We start from the raw sequence: 17,737 nt of genomic DNA, 5'->3' as shown, positions 1-17,737 counted from the left end.
ATATACGGAACCTCTCGGACAGGGACAGGGGGTGGGTTCCCCTTTCCAGACCCTGCCCGGGGACTTGTGCCACTCCTCAGGGTTATATATGGAACCTCTCGGACAGGGACAGGGAGTGAGTTCCCCTTTCCCAGGCAGACACCCGAAGGTGACCGGGAGCCACCAGAGGGGCTGATATAATACAAGCCATGGCACGGTGGGTCACTGAGGTAAGGGAACCCATTTGAATGACAGCCCGACTGCATGCGGATTTTGCTGAATTTACCCTATAACTACAGAAAAAAGGAGAATCCCTTGCATACTTTATAGCTCGTTTTAAGGATACGTGAGAGTCCAATGCCGGCAAACCCCTGGACAGATCAGTGTGTCCAGCTGGCAGTGCAGACTTTTCCAAACTGTCTCAGACCCAAGCCTGCCCACTCCTTTAAGTTAACTAATCTCAATTCGCTGTGTCAGACCTGGCCCCAGGTGACATAAATTCTGATGAATAGGGAGCGCAATTGACTCTTTAAAGGGTCTGGGGGAAAGCGAGAGTGTGCACAGAGAACCGGTAGTGAGGAGATGGAGTACGGGTCCTGACAAAGAACCCAGAACGTGTGGCAGGATCGTGCGGACGGTGCAGATGAAGAGGACACTTGGCTAAGGACAGAAACGGGGTTTGTAGAAAGAGGGAACATTGGGCCAGAGATTGTCGCACTGCAATCACAGACAAGCATAATAAGGGGCAGGAAGAGAGGCTGGATGACAGTGATACTCAACAGAGTAACACATTTACTCTCAACAATCCCTTTGGTCCCGGATAGGGCAGGCCAGAGGGGACGGATCACAGTAATATTCGACAGAGTACCACATTTACTCTCCACAATCCCTTTGGTCCCGGATAGGGCAGGCCGGAGGGGACGGATCACAGTGATACTCGACAGAGTAGCACATTTACTCTCCACATTCCCTTTGGTCCCGGATAGGGCAGGCCAGAGGGGACGGATCACAGTGATACTCGACAGAGTATCACATTTACTCTCCACAATCCCTTTGGTCCCGGATAGGGCAGGCCAGAGGGGACGGATCACAGTGATACTCGACAGAGTATCACATTTACTCTCCACAATCCCTTTGGTCCCGGATAGGGCAGGCCAGAGGGGACGGATCACAGTGATACTCGACAGAGTATCACATTTACTCTCCACAATCACTTTGGTCCCGGATAGGGCAGGCCAGAGGGGACGGATCACAGTGATACTCGACAGAGTACCACATTTACTCTCCACAGTCCCTTTGGTCCCGGATAGGGCAGGCCAGAGGGGACGGATCACAGTGATACTCGACAGAGTACCACATTTACTCTCCACGGTCCCTTTGGTCCCGGATAGGGCAGGCCAGAGGGGACGGATCACAGTGATACTCGACAGAGTACCACATTTACTCTCCACGGTCCCTTTGGTCCCGGATAGGGTAGGCCAGAGGGGACGGATCACAGTGATACTCGACAGAGTATCACATTTATCTCCACAATCCCTTTGGTCCCGGATAGGGCAGGCCAGAGGGGACGGATCACAGTGATACTCGACAGAGTATCACATTTACTCTCCACAATCCCTTTGGTCCCGGATAGGGCAGCCCAGAGGGGACGGATCACAGTGATACTCGACAGAGTACCATATTTACTCTCCACGGTCCCTTTGGTCCCGGATAGGGTAGGCCAGAGGGGACGGATCACAGTGATACTCGACAAAGTAACACATTTACTCTCCACAATCCCTTTGGACCCGGATAGGGCAGGCTAGAGGGGACGGGTCACAGTGATACTCGATAGAGTACCACATTTACTCTCCACAATCCCTTTGGTTCCGGATAGGGCAGGCCAGAGGGGACGGATCACAGTGATACTCGACAGAGTACCACATTTACTCTCCACAATCCCTTTGGTCCCAGGTCGGGCAGGCCAGAGGGGACGGATCACATTAATAATAGACAGAGTACCACATTTACTCTCCACAATCCCTTTGGTCCCGGATAGGGCAGGCCAGAGGGGACGGATCACAGTGATACTCGACAGAGTACCACATTTACTCTCCACAATCCCTTTGGTCCCAGGTCGGGCAGGCCAGAGGGGACGGATCACATTAATAATAGACAGAGTACCACATTTACTCTCCACAATCCCTTTGGTTCCGGATAGGGCAGGCCAGAGGGGACGGATCACAGTAATAATCGACAGAGTACCACATTTACTCTCCACAATCCCTTTGGTCCCGGATAGGTCAGGCCAGAGGGGACGGATCACAGTGATACTCGACAGAGTACCACATTTACTCTCCACGGTCCCTTTGGTCCCGGATAGGGCAGGCCAGAGGGGACGGATCACAGTGATACTCGACAAAGTAACACATTTACTCTCCACAATCCCTTTGGACCCGGATAGGGCAGGCCAGAGGGGACGGATCACAGTGATACTCGACAGAGTAACACATTTCCTCTCCACAATCCCTTTGGTCCCGGATAGGGCAGGCCAGTGGGGACAGATCACAGTGATACTCGACAGAGTACCACATTTACTCTCCACAATCCCTTTGGTCCCGGATAGGGCAGGCCAGAGGGGACGGGTCACAGTGATACTCGATAGAGTACCACATTTACTCTCCACAATCCCTTTGGTTCCGGATAGGGCAGGCCAAAGGGGACGGATCACAGTGATACTCGACAGACTACCACATTTACTCTCCACAATCCCTTTGGTCCCGTATAGGGCCGGCCAGAAGGGACGGATCACAGTGATACTCGACAGAGTACCACATTTACTCTCCTCAATCCCTATGGTCCCAGGTAGGGCAGGCCAGAGGGGACGGATCACAGTGATACTCGACAGAGTACCACATTTACTCTCCACAATCCCTTTGGTCCCGGATAGGGCAGGCCAGAGGGGACGGATCACAGTAATAATCGACAGAGTACCACATTTACTCTCCACAATCCCTTTGGTCCCGGATAGGGCAGGCCAGAGGGGACGGGTCACAGTGATACTCGATAGAGTACCACATTTACTCTCCACAATCCCTTTGGTTCCGGATAGGGCAGGCCAGAGGGGACGGATCACAGTGATACTCGACAGAGTACCACATTTACTCTCCACAATCCCTTTGGTCCCAGGTCGGGCAGGCCAGAGGGGACGGATCACATTAATAATAGACAGAGTACCACATTTACTCTCCACAATCCCTTTGGTCCCGGATAGGGCAGGCCAGAGGGGACGGATCACAGTGATACTCGACAGAGTACCACATTTACTCTCCACAATCCCTTTGGTCCCAGGTCGGGCAGGCCAGAGGGGACGGATCACATTAATAATAGACAGAGTACCACATTTACTCTCCACAATCCCTTTGGTTCCGGATAGGGCAGGCCAGAGGGGACGGATCACAGTAATAATCGACAGAGTACCACATTTACTCTCCACAATCCCTTTGGTCCCGGATAGGTCAGGCCAGAGGGGACGGATCACAGTGATACTCGACAGAGTACCACATTTACTCTCCACGGTCCCTTTGGTCCCGGATAGGGCAGGCCAGAGGGGACGGATCACAGTGATACTCGACAAAGTAACACATTTACTCTCCACAATCCCTTTGGACCCGGATAGGGCAGGCCAGAGGGGACGGATCACAGTGATACTCGACAGAGTAACACATTTCCTCTCCACAATCCCTTTGGTCCCGGATAGGGCAGGCCAGTGGGGACAGATCACAGTGATACTCGACAGAGTACCACATTTACTCTCCACAATCCCTTTGGTCCCGGATAGGGCAGGCCAGAAGGGACGGGTCACAGTGATACTCGATAGAGTACCACATTTACTCTCCACAATCCCTTTGGTCCCGGATAGGGCAGGCCAGAGGGGACGGGTCACAGTGATACTCGATAGAGTACCACATTTACTCTCCACAATCCCTTTGGTTCCGGATAGGGCAGGCCAGAGGGGACGGATCACAGTGATACTCGACAGAGTACCACATTTACTCTCCACAATCCCTTTGGTCCCAGGTCGGGCAGGCCAGAGGGGACGGATCACATTAATAATAGACAGAGTACCACATTTACTCTCCACAATCCCTTTGGTCCCGGATAGGGCAGGCCAGAGGGGACGGATCACAGTGATACTCGACAGAGTACCACATTTACTCTCCACAATCCCTTTGGTCCCAGGTCGGGCAGGCCAGAGGGGACGGATCACATTAATAATAGACAGAGTACCACATTTACTCTCCACAATCCCTTTGGTTCCGGATAGGGCAGGCCAGAGGGGACGGATCACAGTAATAATCGACAGAGTACCACATTTACTCTCCACAATCCCTTTGGTCCCGGATAGGTCAGGCCAGAGGGGACGGATCACAGTGATACTCGACAGAGTACCACATTTACTCTCCACGGTCCCTTTGGTCCCGGATAGGGCAGGCCAGAGGGGACGGATCACAGTGATACTCGACAAAGTAACACATTTACTCTCCACAATCCCTTTGGACCCGGATAGGGCAGGCCAGAGGGGACGGATCACAGTGATACTCGACAGAGTAACACATTTCCTCTCCACAATCCCTTTGGTCCCGGATAGGGCAGGCCAGTGGGGACAGATCACAGTGATACTCGACAGAGTACCACATTTACTCTCCACAATCCCTTTGGTCCCGGATAGGGCAGGCCAGAAGGGACGGGTCACAGTGATACTCGATAGAGTACCACATTTACTCTCCACAATCCCTTTGGTCCCGGATAGGGCAGGCCAGAGGGGACGGATCACAGTGATACTCGACAGAGTACCACATTTACTCTCCACAATCCCTTTGGTCCCAGGTCGGGCAGGCCAGAGGGGACGGATCACATTAATAATAGACAGAGTACCACATTTACTCTCCACAATCCCTTTGGTTCCGGATAGGGCAGGCCAGAGGGGACGGATCACAGTAATAATCGACAGAGTACCACATTTACTCTCCACAATCCCTTTGGTCCCGGATAGGTCAGGCCAGAGGGGACGGATCACAGTGATACTCGACAGAGTACCACATTTACTCTCCACGGTCCCTTTGGTCCCGGATAGGGCAGGCCAGAGGGGACGGATCACAGTGATACTCGACAAAGTAACACATTTACTCTCCACAATCCCTTTGGACCCGGATAGGGCAGGCCAGAGGGGACGGATCACAGTGATACTCGACAGAGTAACACATTTCCTCTCCACAATCCCTTTGGTCCCGGATAGGGCAGGCCAGTGGGGACAGATCACAGTGATACTCGACAGAGTACCACATTTACTCTCCACAATCCCTTTGGTCCCGGATAGGGCAGGCCAGAAGGGACGGGTCACAGTGATACTCGATAGAGTACCACATTTACTCTCCACAATCCCTTTGGTCCCGGATAGGACAGGCCAGAGGGGACGGGTCACAGTGATACTCGATAGAGTACCACATTTACTCTCCACAATCCCTTTGGTTCCGGATAGGGCAGGCCAAAGGGGACGGATCACAGTGATACTCGACAGACTACCACATTTACTCTCCACAATCCCTTTGGTCCCGTATAGGGCCGGCCAGAAGGGACGGATCACAGTGATACTCGACAGAGTACCACATTTACTCTCCTCAATCCCTATGGTCCCAGGTAGGGCAGGCCAGAGGGGACGGATCACAGTGATACTCGACAGAGTACCACATTTACTCTCCACAATCCCTTTGGTCCCGGATAGGGCAGGCCAGAGGGGACGGATCACAGTAATAATCGACAGAGTACCACATTTACTCTCCACAATCCCTTTGGTCCCGGATAGGGCAGGCCAGAGGGGATGGATCACAGTGATACTCGACAGAGTACCACATTCACTCTCCACAATCCCTTTGGTCCCGGATAGGGCAGGCCAGAGGGGATGGTGATACAGGCGGCTATGATCAGGCTCACCACACAGGCAGGCTCTTTTCTCACTGCCGTAATCAGGTAGAAGGTACAAGAGCCTCAGGGCTCATCCCACCAGGGTCAGGAACAGTTACTACCCCTCAACCTTCAGGCTGTGGAACAATACAGGATAACTGCACTCACTTGCTGACCATAGAGATGCTCCCACAACAAATCATCGTACTGGGACTGTCTCAAAATGAGTGAAATAAGAGGTGGTTTGAGTGAGACAGTTCACATTCCTGTCTTAGAATTAGAGAAATACAATCTCACTGGATATTTACAGCAGAAGGGCTGGAATTATGTTTCCCGTAAGGTGTGGAACCAGCGCTCACAGACTCAAAATCCGAGGACAACTCAGCAGGACTGAGATGAGGAGAAATTTCCTCACCCAGAGTGCAGTGAATCATTGCAATTATCTCAACAAGGTTTCTAAATTGAATAGACATATCCTGGGGCTCAGCGGTGATGGAAAGTTGCAGGAAAGTGGTGCTGAGGTCAAAAGTCAAGCATGTTCTGAGTGAAGGGCAGAAGAGTCGCGGGGGGCTGAATGGCCACGCCTTCTCTTTTTCTGATTCTCTGAAACACGAGTTTACCTTTGCGCCTCACTGTATCTTGTCCTGTCAGATTAAACAGGGAGCGCTGAATGCACCGGACATCTATCGGCAGCCGCTGCGGTTATTTCATGTTCTCGTTGTTTATTTGCATTGGCGAAGTTTGTTGTCTTCTGCACTCTGGTTGATCTTTCAGTGATCCAGATATAGTTACCATTCTGTAGCTTTGCTCTGTATGTTTGTAGGAGTTGTATGTGGCGACTTATATGTAGTCTGTTAGTTTTTGGAATAGTCGCTTGGGGAATCTGAGGTGGAGGAGTATCTGGGGCTTATTTAAAATTAGACATAGATATTATCCAAACAATGTTTATTTGACAAGGGTTAATTCTGATATTGAAACTAACTGTTCTTTTTGTGGTTTATATCTAGAGGATTTATTTCATCTGTTTTGGGATTGTGAATGTGTTAAAACATTTTGAGTTGATGTTTGTCAATTTATAGATCAATATATTAATGTGGATATTACTTTTTGTTTCCAAAATGTCTTTTTTGGGTTTACTAATAACACCAAATCTCACAGGGATCATTTCTTTATAATAAATCTTTTCTCAATTTACAGCAAATTTTTATATCCATAAATGCAAATACAGCAATAAAAACCTTCATTTATATTTTTACGTCAGACTTCAAATTATAGGTTTATACTCTGAAAACTTCCCATAGCCAGAAGGCTGTAAAGACTGTACAAATCTGTGAACGTTTTGGGTTATCTCTGTAAATGTTCCTGTTTTGTGACTCCTCTTAGATACAGTTCCTTCTGTCCAAGAGTATTTAGAGTGGATTTCCTTGTTTATTTGTATATTTAAAGTTAATGGTTATATATTTGTTGCTGCTTATGTGTGTGTGATTCTTTGGCGTTGTTAGGATATGTTTAGTGTTTCTGTTTTTGTTTGTGTTCAATAACAATAAAAAAAAATAAAAAAATAAAATTTACTTTGAACTTTGAGCCTCGGGGAACTTGCTTTGATTCTGAGAACAAACAGTGACTGACATCTCCGGCTCCCGATAGCAACCCGCCCTCGGACACAGTCACAGCCAATCAGAGAACACCACTGGGAGAATCCTGCCTCCATTGGCTGAGGAGTGTCAGTGGGCGGGACGCTGGGCGGACCGAAGTTTGGAATCGGGAACGAGTGGACCCGGTGAGAGACCCGAGATTGGGAGCAGCTCCCCGGGTAAAGGCTGCAACAGCGGCCGGAGTTTTGAATCCTTCCGATGGCGGAGGTGAAGATTCGGGCGGAGATTCCGTGAGATGTTTCAGCCACACAGAGGGAGCCCGGTCTTTCCCCGCCGTGGATCGGGGCCTATTGTCCGGAGTTTCCTCCCAGTCCTGTCTCCTGCTGCTGGGATACGGGAGCTGCCCCGCAGCGGCTGCCGATGGGACTCCGGAGCTGTGAGCGCTCCCCTGTGCAAAAGGACAGGCTGAAGGTCAAGGGAGAACCAGGCGCAAAGGTAAACTCGGACTTTAGAAAAAGGAAACAGGAGCAGGCCATTCGGCCCTTTGTGTCTGTTCTGCCTTTCACTCAGAACATGCCTGATCTTTGACCTCATCGCCACTTTCGCGCAACGTTCCCAGTATCGCAGAGCCACAAAATTTGTCTTTCGAATTTAGAAACCTTGTGGAGAAAATTCCAAAGATTCACTGCTCTCTGGGTGAGGAAATTTCTCCTCATCTCAGTCCTGCTGAGGTGAACTCGGATTTTGTGACCCCCATTCCTCACCACAGCCAAAGGAAACATCATTCCTGCCTCTTCCCTGTCAATACCCTGTGAGAATGTGTCTGTCTCAGTCAGACGGCCTTTTATTTCTCTAATTTTGAGACAGGTCTGGTCAGTATAATCTCTCCGAGGACACTACCTCACCTCCTAAATCAAATTGGGAAATCTCTTCATTCCCTTCATCCCACAGGCTGACTCCGGGAGGGAGACCAGACCTGTGCACAGTGTTCCATGTACGCTCTCACCAGGATCCCATATACCTTCAGAGGAGATCTTTAATCTTGTATTCAAACCTTCCTTCCCATTCAATGCTCTTCATTTAATATCGAACTCAAACAGTGAACAGACACAACACAGCCTCAGCCATGAATTTAAAGGGCAGGTGTTGCAACAGTTTGAGCTTCATACCGGGGGCCACGGAGCAAGCAGGGTGTCACAAAGGGAGGAATGTGGGAGTGTTGTATGTCTGAGCCCAGCTGTGTGTGTTTGGGTATCAGAATCAGGTTTAATATCACCGGCACATGTGGTGAAATTTGTCAGCCGTACATTGCAATATCTAGGAATAAAAACCACAAATTACAGTAAGTATTTATAAAATTATACTTAAAATGTATTGCAAAAAGAGAAGGCAAATCCTGAGGAAGTATTTATCGGCTGAAGTGTGGTGAAATTTGTTCCTTTGTGTCTGCAGTGCATTGCAATATTTAGTCATAAACACTACAGACTACAGTTAGTATGTGTAAAATTATATTTAGAATGTAGTGCAAAACGAGAGGAAAAATACTGAGGGGGTGTTCATGGGTTCTTTGTCCGTTCAGAAATCTGATGGTGGGGAAGAAGCTGTTCCTGAACCAGTGAGTGTGCTTTCAGGATCCTGTACATCCTCCTTGATGGTAGCAATGAGAAGAGGTCATGTCCTGGGTGATGGGGGTCCTTAATGATGGATGCCACCTTTTTGTGGCATCATCTTTTGAATGTGTCCTGGATGCTGTGGAGTCCAGTGCCCATGAAGGAGCTGGCTGAGTTTACAACTTTCTGCAGCATTTTCCGATCCTGTGCAGTGGCCTCTCCACACCAGGCAGTGATGCAACCAGTTAGAATGCTCTCCACAGTACATCTGTAGAAATTTGCAAGTGTCTTTAGTGACAGACCGATTCTCCTCAATCTCCGAATGAAATATAGCCGATGTTGTGCCTTCATTGTAACTGCATCAATATGTTGGGCCCAGGATAGTTCCTCAGAGATGTTGACAGGCAGGAAATGGAAACTGCTCACCCTTTTCACTTCTGATCCCACGATGAGGACTGGTGTGTGTTCCCTCGACTTCCCCTTCCTGAATCCACAATCAATTCCTTTGTCTTCATGATGTTGAGTGCAAGGTTGTTGCTGTGACACCACTCAACTTGCTGATCTATCTCACTCCTGTACTCCTCCTCGTCACCATCTGAAATTCCAGCAACAATAGTTGTGTCATCGGCAAGTTTATAGATGAGCCTAGACACATAGACGTGGTGCAGAGAGAGTAGAGCAGTGGGCTGAGCACGCATCGTTGAGGTGTGCCAGTGTTGATTGTCAGCAAGGAGGAGATGTTATTTCTGATCCACACAGACTGGGGTCTCCTGGTGAGGATCCAGTTGCAGAAGGAGGTACAGAGGCCCCGGTTTTGGAGCTTGTCGATTACAATTGAGGGTCTGATTGTGTTGAACGCTGAGCTGTAATCAGCAGCCTGACTTGTGTATTGCTATTGTCCTGGTGATCTGAGGCTGAGTGTGAGCCAGTGAGAATTGTTGACAGATTGTGGTGATTGGCAAATTGCAGTGGGTCCCTGCACACAGACAGGAGTTGATTGACCATGACCAACCCCTCAAAGCACTTCATCACAGTAGTGAGCGTCACTGGGCGATAGTCGTTGAGGCAGGTCACCCTGGTATTTTTGGGCACTGATATGATTGTCAACGTTTTCAAGTGTGTGCATGTGTGCGTGTGTGTGTGTGTGTGTGTGCGCGTGTGTGTGCGTGTGTGTATGTGTGTGTGTGTGTGTCTCTCTCTCTCTACAGGTATTCACACGCTTGAGCAGACAGACAGAGTATTTGAGGCTTTTCAGTTCAATTCAGGAATATTTCCAGTAATTGGTGTGCCTCGAAAGACGGGTCACAGTGTTGGGCCGACCATTCAGATCAGAACAAAATAATTTACCCAGCAGACTGAGCTCACAACCCGCTCTTGTGTTTCAGAGTTATTTACAAATTGAAATGTACAATTTAAAATGTGCAAAGTAAATTTATTATCAAAGTATAGGCACATCACCATGTATAATCCTGGGATTTGATTATATTGTAAATTCAGTGAACTCAAGAACCATTATAAGATGAGTGAAAGATCGCCCCCAACAGGACAAACAAAACAACCATGTGCAAAAGACAACAAAATTCAAATACAAAAGAAGTAAAACTAATAAATAACCCAGAAATAAACATCAAGAACATGAGATGAAGAGCTGTTGATTGTGTCCATTGGTTGTGGGAATAGCAAAGTTTAAGGATCTGGTCTCAATTTAGAATTTTTTTTTTCTATTCTCCGTTCTCCTTAGTTTTTTTTTATCCCTTCCATAACTGACAAAATCTTTAAGGATTGGGATGAACTAGGTATTAAGTGTTTTTGGAACTTGTTTATCTCAGGATCTCTTGCATCATTTGACCAATTGTCAAATAAATTTGCACTCCCAAAATCACATTTTTACAGATAGCTTCAAATTAGAGATTTTCTATGTTTCCAATTAGCTACTTTTCCTATAGGTCCTGATAAAAATTTACTGGACGATCTTTTAAATTTAAAACATTTTGTTAATGGTTCTATTACCGGTATCTATAACTTGTTGATTGATTCTAGACAAGACTTTTTAGATAAAATAAAAAAGCTTGGGAGGATGACCTAAATTGTCAGATTTCTGATGATAGATGGAATAAAATTCTTAAACGGGTTATTAAATCATCTCTCTGTGCTCGTCATTCTCTTCTACAATTTAAAGTGGTTCATAGAGCTTACATTTCTAAACAGAAGCTCTCCAGTTTTGACCCGAATGTTTCTCCACTTTGTAATAAATGCAACTCTGCTGGTGCCTCTTTAATTCATATGTTTTGGTTTTGCCCTACAATTGAAAAGTTTTGGCGGGAAGTATTTCATAGCTTCTCTCAACTTTTTAGGGTCCAATTTGTCCCAAATTCCCTTACTGCCTTGTTTGATATGATTGCAAATGAAGATATAACTTTAAATACTCCTAACATACAGGTTTTAGTTTTTACCTCTCTTTTAGCAAGAAGAGCAATCTTGCTTAAATGGAAGGAGTCTACCCCTCCTACACATCTTCAATGGCTCCGTGATATTATGTCGTATTTAAATTTAGAAAAGATCCGCTGCTCAGTCATAAATTCGAAACAATCTTTTTATGATATTTGGGAACCTTTCTTAAATTACTTTTCCAATTTATAAAGTTTAACAGTGCACAGACTTTTATGTATATTTTTATCTTCTCTTCTTAAGTGAATACGTTTTTTTCTAATTATCGATTGTCATTCATCAGCTTTTTTCTTTGGTAGTTGGTAGGGGGTTGACTTTTTTATATATATAAAAAATTTCTTTTATGATGTATGACCTATCTTTAAATGTTTGATTACAGAGTGGTATACCTTTATGTGTTATGCTATAACATTTTGATCAATTTTATTACAATATATGAATGTACACAAGTTATGTTGAGATGTATCTGTGTTTTGCACTCTAAATCTTTTTTTTCTGAATAAAAATATTGTAAAAAGAAAGAAGGACCTGTTGGTTGAGTGTAATAACTGTTCCTGAACCTGGGGTTGAGGCTCCTGAGGCTCATGCACCTTCTTCCTGATGGCAGCATTGAGAAGAGAGCATGGCCTGGGTGGTGGGGGTCCTTGATGATGGATGCTGATTTCCTGCGACAGCACTCCGCAGAGATGTGCTCAGTTGTGAGGAGAGTTTTACCCGTGATGTGAAGGGCCATATCCACTATGATGTGCTGGGCCATACTACTGAGGACAGACAGTTCCTGCTTTCTTGTAATTGCACTTGTGTCCCGGGCTCGGGACAGATCCTCTGAAATGTTAACACTGTGGAATTTAAAGTTGCTGAACGTCTCCACCTTTGAGCCCCGATGAGGATTGCCTCATGGGTTCCTGTTTCCTCCTCCAAAGTCCATAACCAGTTCATTGCTCTTGCTCTCATTGAATGAGAGGCTGCTCTTGGACCATAAGACCATGAGAGACAGAAGCAGAATTAGGCCATTTGGCCCATCAAAACTGCTCTGCCACTTCATCATGGTAAATCCATTTTTCCTCCCAGCCCCATTTTCCTGCCTTCGCCGCGTATCCTTTCATGCCCTGACCGATCGAAAGTCCATCAACCTCTGCCTTAGCAAAAGGAAAAGCAGCATCCGTCATCAAGGCAAGATGAGGTGAGGCACCTCCCACTCCATACCCATCCATTTCTGTCCCTCCCCCTCCCCACTCTCTTGCCTACAAACCTCGCTTTCATTCTTACCATTCTCTCTCGCTCCCTCCCCTCTCTCAACTCTCTCCTCTCTCTCACACTCTCCTCCCCTCTTCCACACTCTCTCCCACACTTCCCACTCTCTCCCAACTCTCTGCTTCACTCTTTCCTCCCCAGTATACCCCATTCTCCTACTTTTGAACCCTCTCTCCCCACATTCTCTTTCTTTCACTCTCATCCCTCTTTTCCCTCCCTCTCCCCTTCCCTTTTCCCCTTTCTCCACCCCTCTCGTCTCCCCCACTCTCACCCTCACCCCCACTACACCCCCTCTCTAAGATCAATGATTCTGTGCTCTGTTTACACTTGTTTAGTAGATTGTTCGTATCACTTGTTCCTTCATCAATTCCTTCACTCTTTGTTTTAGACTTGGGATTGTGTTTTTCATTATATATTGTACTTCTCACTTACTGTAATCCAACAAACAATCCCACAGCATCCTCGGGAAGTTCCCACCCCCCACTGATCGAATCCTCTCATCTTGCTGATCTCTGTCCGACACGTCCACTCTTTATTATTTTCCATAGAGGTTGCCTGAACTGCTGAGTTCCTCCAGCATTTTGTGTGTGTTGTTCTCCGTTACATCTCCTCCTCTCTGTCCCTTTCTTTTCCCATTTCCTGCACCTCTCTCCCTTCCTCCATTCTTACCTATCTCTCCCATGCGCTCTCACTCCCTCTGTCCCTCTCTCACCCCAACTGTTCATTGCAGTCTCCCTCTCTCCCCCTTTATCACACTCTCTCTCTCACACACACAAAACTCTCCCCTGTATTACTCTCGCAATCACTCCCACACTCTCCTCCGCTCCAGCCCTCTCCATCTCTCCCACCTCCACGCTACTCCACTCCTTCCTTTCCCCCTCTCTCTATCCCACCCCGTTCCCGCTCTCCTTCTCTTGTTTGCCCAAATTTCACGTAAAATTGTTCTCCTTCTCTGCCTCCCCAGCCTCTATCTTTGCTCACGTTCTTACCCTCCACCTTCCTTCCTCCTTCCCTCGGTGCCTATCTTCACCCTCTATCACTGCACCCACTCGTTCATCCCACTCTCACCCTCTTCAACCTACTTACCCGCACTCTCCCATTCTCCCCCCCACCCCTATATTCTACCCTTTGTCTCTTAACATCTCTCTCCCTCACTCTGTTTCTCTCTTCGCCACTGTCACATCTGTCCTTTGGCCACAGAGAGAGGGAAATGAGTTAGACGCAGATGGAGAGGGAGGAGTGAAACTGATCGAGTCAGCAATTGATTGTATCGGCATTGGCTTCGTTCAATGAACCCAGCTCCGCCTTTCTCCCAGACTGCATATCCGTCCCTCCATCCGTGCATTTATAGTACACTGACAGAGAGAGAGAGAGACAGACAGACAAGAGAGGGAGACAGAGAAAGACAGAGAGAGGGAGAAAGACAGAGAGAGAGAGAGGGAGAGACAGAAAGAGAGAGGGGGAGTGAGGGAGAGACAGCGAGAGAGGGAGAGAGAGAGAGGAACAGGGAGAGACAGACAGAGAGAGGGAGACAGTAAGGGAGAGGGGGAGAGAGGGAGAGACAGCGAGAGAGGGAGAGAGAGAGGGGAACAGGGAGAGACAGACAGAGAGAGGGAGACAGAAAGGGAAACAGAGTGAGTGAGAGAGGGAGACAGAGAGAGAGGGGGGGAAGAGAGACAGAGAGGGAGAGGGAGACAGAGGGGGAGAGAGAGAGGGTGTGGAGACAGTGAGAGAGAGAGACAGACAGACGAGAGAAAGTGAGTGAGAGAGAGTGATAGAGTGGGGGAGAGACAGAGAGAGAGAGAGAGAGGGAGACAGAAAGAGAGTGAGAGAGAGAAGAAGGGGAGAGGGAGAGAGAGAGAGGAGGAGAGAGGAGGGGGAATGAGAGAGGGAGACGTATAGGGAGAGGGAGATGGAGAGGGTGAGAGTGAACTTCCTCTCCTGTCTGGTTCCATTTAGTCTTGTTTCTCCATCTTCCCGGTATCTCCTGGTTCTCAACTTCCCCCGAGCTCTTTACCCGTTCTATCTCTCCTCCTTCTACACACTTACTTCTCCCCACATCTCGTCATCCCGTAGTCTCCCTCCTCCCTCGCCGCCTTCCCAATTCCCTCAACTGTTTCTCCCTCTTCCCAATGGCCTGATACTTACCCTCGCCCTCTCTCTCCCTCTCCGCTGAGGGTTTGACAGTGAATCAGAGTCACCGGAAGTTGAGTAAATCCGTGTCCTGCAGAAGCAACAGCAGATAAAGCCTTTCGGCTGGATGAGGAGGGCGCGGGAGGAATATGTTTCACATGAGTGATGCAGGATTCAGGAAGGTAGGGAGTAAGCAGAGGGTGAGGGGTCAATGTGAGAGTGGTGTAAGGCGGAGGGAGTGGGGAGTAATGGAGGAGAGTGAGGGGGAGGGATAGTAGAGTTTGGGATGAGAGAGGAGAAGCGGAGAGAGACTAGAGAGAGAAAGGTGAGAGTGAGAAAAGTGAGAGAGAAGGACGAGATTCGGAGAGTCTGGAAAGTTCCACCCGTGTTCACAGAGCCAGTGCTGTTCGCACACGGTTGGAATTTACTCCTGTAAACCTTCTCCACCCGCGAGTCGGGTCGGAGCTGGAGAGCTTTGTGTTCTGGTATCAACACTCCCCACCCCCTCCATTTCAGCAACACAATAGAGCTGGTTACTGACAACAGGAAGTCAGCCGGGGCGATGCAGACATTCCTGTTTACATCAACGGCAGAGGATAAGGGGGTTGAGAGCTCCAATCTCCTGAGAGTGAACACCACTAACAGCCTGTCCTTGTCCAGCCACAAGGACACTATCGCCAAGAAAGCTCAGCGGCCTCTCTGCTTCTTCCAGAGGCTGAAGAAAATCGGCGCCTCCTGGAAGACCATCATCTATTTTTACAGAACACATCCTGTGCGGAAACTAGTCGTGTTGTCACGGCAACAGCACTGGCCACCACCGGAAACACTGCAGAGAGCTGTGAACAAGTTCAGTACATCATGTAAACTGTGGACACTGTTTACACATCTCTCTGCCTCAATAAAACAGTCCGCATTATCAAAGAACCCACACACGTCGAGCATTCTGACTTCCTGAGAGATGGACCACTAACTTCACAATATCCCTAATGCAGTGTTGTGATTACTTGGTCTGTATGATTCGTTAAGTTAATTAATTGTCCCTTCACATTTCGCGACCACGCACTGCCAGTCCCGAGATGATGAATTGATCTTTATGGACGGGATGCGAATCAAAAGTTATCACTGTATCTTCATTCATTGAAAGCAAATGTCCCAATTTACGCTCACCACTCCTCTCCTCTTCTCTCTCCCCCCTCTGCCTGTCACTCTCTCTCTCTTTCTCTGTCTCTCTCTCTCCCTCTCTCTCTTCCCCTTCTCTCTACCCCTCTCCTTTCCCCTCTTCTTCCCCCTCTTACGTCCTCACTTACCCTCCCTCTCCTCCCTTCTCCACACTCCTCCGCCGCCTATTCTGCAGCACACTAAACGGAAACAAACAGGCCTCTCCCGGAAACCATAAGCCTTTATCTTCTGAGAGAACATTAAATCTTTCCAACCGACGATAAATTATACAACATCTGTAATCCACTGAGTGTGTAAAACCGTCATCACAGTGCGGGGTGGGGGAGGGGTGCTGGTCTGGACGGGTGGGTGGCGGAGACAGCAAGCTACAGGAAAGGGGGAATTGGGGAGAAAACGAGAGGCAAGCGAAAGGTTAGGCATAAACGGAGTAAGAGACAATAAGGGAAAGATGCAGGTTAGTGACTGTGTAGGGAAGAGTGTTTGGAGGAAAGAGTGGGAGGGTGCGAAAGAGTACGGATGAGGAAAAGAGGAGATAGAGAAATTGAGGAATTGTATATGCAAAGACAGAGAGTGAGAGAGAGACGGAGAGATAAGAAAGTTAAGCGGAGAGAGAGAGGGAGAGAAACAGAGAGAGACAGAAAGAGAGAGAGAGGGAGAGAGAGGAACAGAGAATGAGAGAGACAGACAGAGAGAGGGTGAAATGGAGAGAGAGACACACAGAGTGAGTTAGAGACAGGGAGAGCAAGAGACAGAGAGGGAGAGAGACAGAGAGACTGGCAGAGAGAGAGAGAGAGAGGGAGGGAGGGAGAGACAGAGAGAGAGAGACAGACAGAGAGAGAGGGTGGGGGGAGAGTCAGAGAAACAGAGGGAGAGGCAGTGAGGGAGAGAGACAAAGAGAAATAGAGACAGAGAGAGACAGAAAGAGAGAGTGAGGGAGAGAGAGGAACGGAGAGTGAGAGAGAGAGACAGAGACAGAGAGAAAGAGAGGGAGACAGAGAGAGGGAGAGAGAGTAAGACAGAGACAGAGAGGGGCAGAGAGGGAGCGAGACAGAGAGAGAGTGAGACAGAGAGAGAAAGAGAGAGAGAGGGGCGGAGACAGAGAGAGAGAGGGAGAGAGAGACAGAGAGAGAGGGAGAGCGAGATACACAGAGAGAGAGAAGGAGAGAGACAGAGAGACACGCAGAGAGAGAGGGTGGGGAGAGTGTGAAAGGGAGAGGGAGAGTGAGAGACAGAGAGGGGGAGAGAGAGAGAAAGGGAGAGAGACAGAAAGAGAGTGAGAGAGACAGAAAGAAAGAGAAACAGAGAGAGGGGGAGACAGAGGTAGAGGAAAAGTGTGAGAGAGAGACAGAGAGAGAGGGAGAGAGAGGGAGAGAGAGAGGGGAACAGAGAGTGAGAGAAACAGAGAGAGGGACAGAGAGTGAGAGAGAGAGAGGAACAGGGAGTGAGAGAGACAGAGAGAGAGGGAGGGCAAGAGAGAGAGTGAGAGAGACAGAGAGACAGGCAGAGAGAGAGGGACAGAGAGAGAGGAGAAGAGACAGACAGAGAGGGTGGGGAGAGAGTGAGAGAGAGAGGGAGAGAGAGAGGGAGAGAGATAGA

General features: G+C 48.4%; 1 long non-coding RNA gene across 1 annotated transcript; it reads right to left on the bottom strand.

Moving 5' to 3' along the window:
- Nucleotides 1–11,837: 11,837 nt before the first annotated feature.
- LOC140719985 (uncharacterized) lies at nucleotides 11,838–13,337 on the bottom strand. Its single transcript, XR_012097067.1, has 2 exons — nucleotides 13,262–13,337; nucleotides 11,838–12,714 (listed from the first exon to the last, which is right to left on the bottom strand). It is a non-coding gene; the product is annotated as an uncharacterized lncRNA (long non-coding RNA).
- Nucleotides 13,338–17,737: the final 4,400 nt, after the last annotated feature.

Source organism: Hemitrygon akajei, unplaced genomic scaffold (genome assembly GCF_048418815.1).
Source record: "Hemitrygon akajei unplaced genomic scaffold, sHemAka1.3 Scf000034, whole genome shotgun sequence".
In the NCBI taxonomy this organism is placed as follows: Eukaryota; Metazoa; Chordata; class Chondrichthyes; order Myliobatiformes; family Dasyatidae; genus Hemitrygon; species Hemitrygon akajei.
Note: the sequence above shows the minus strand (reverse complement) of the source record. Positions and strands in the feature narration are given on the sequence as shown.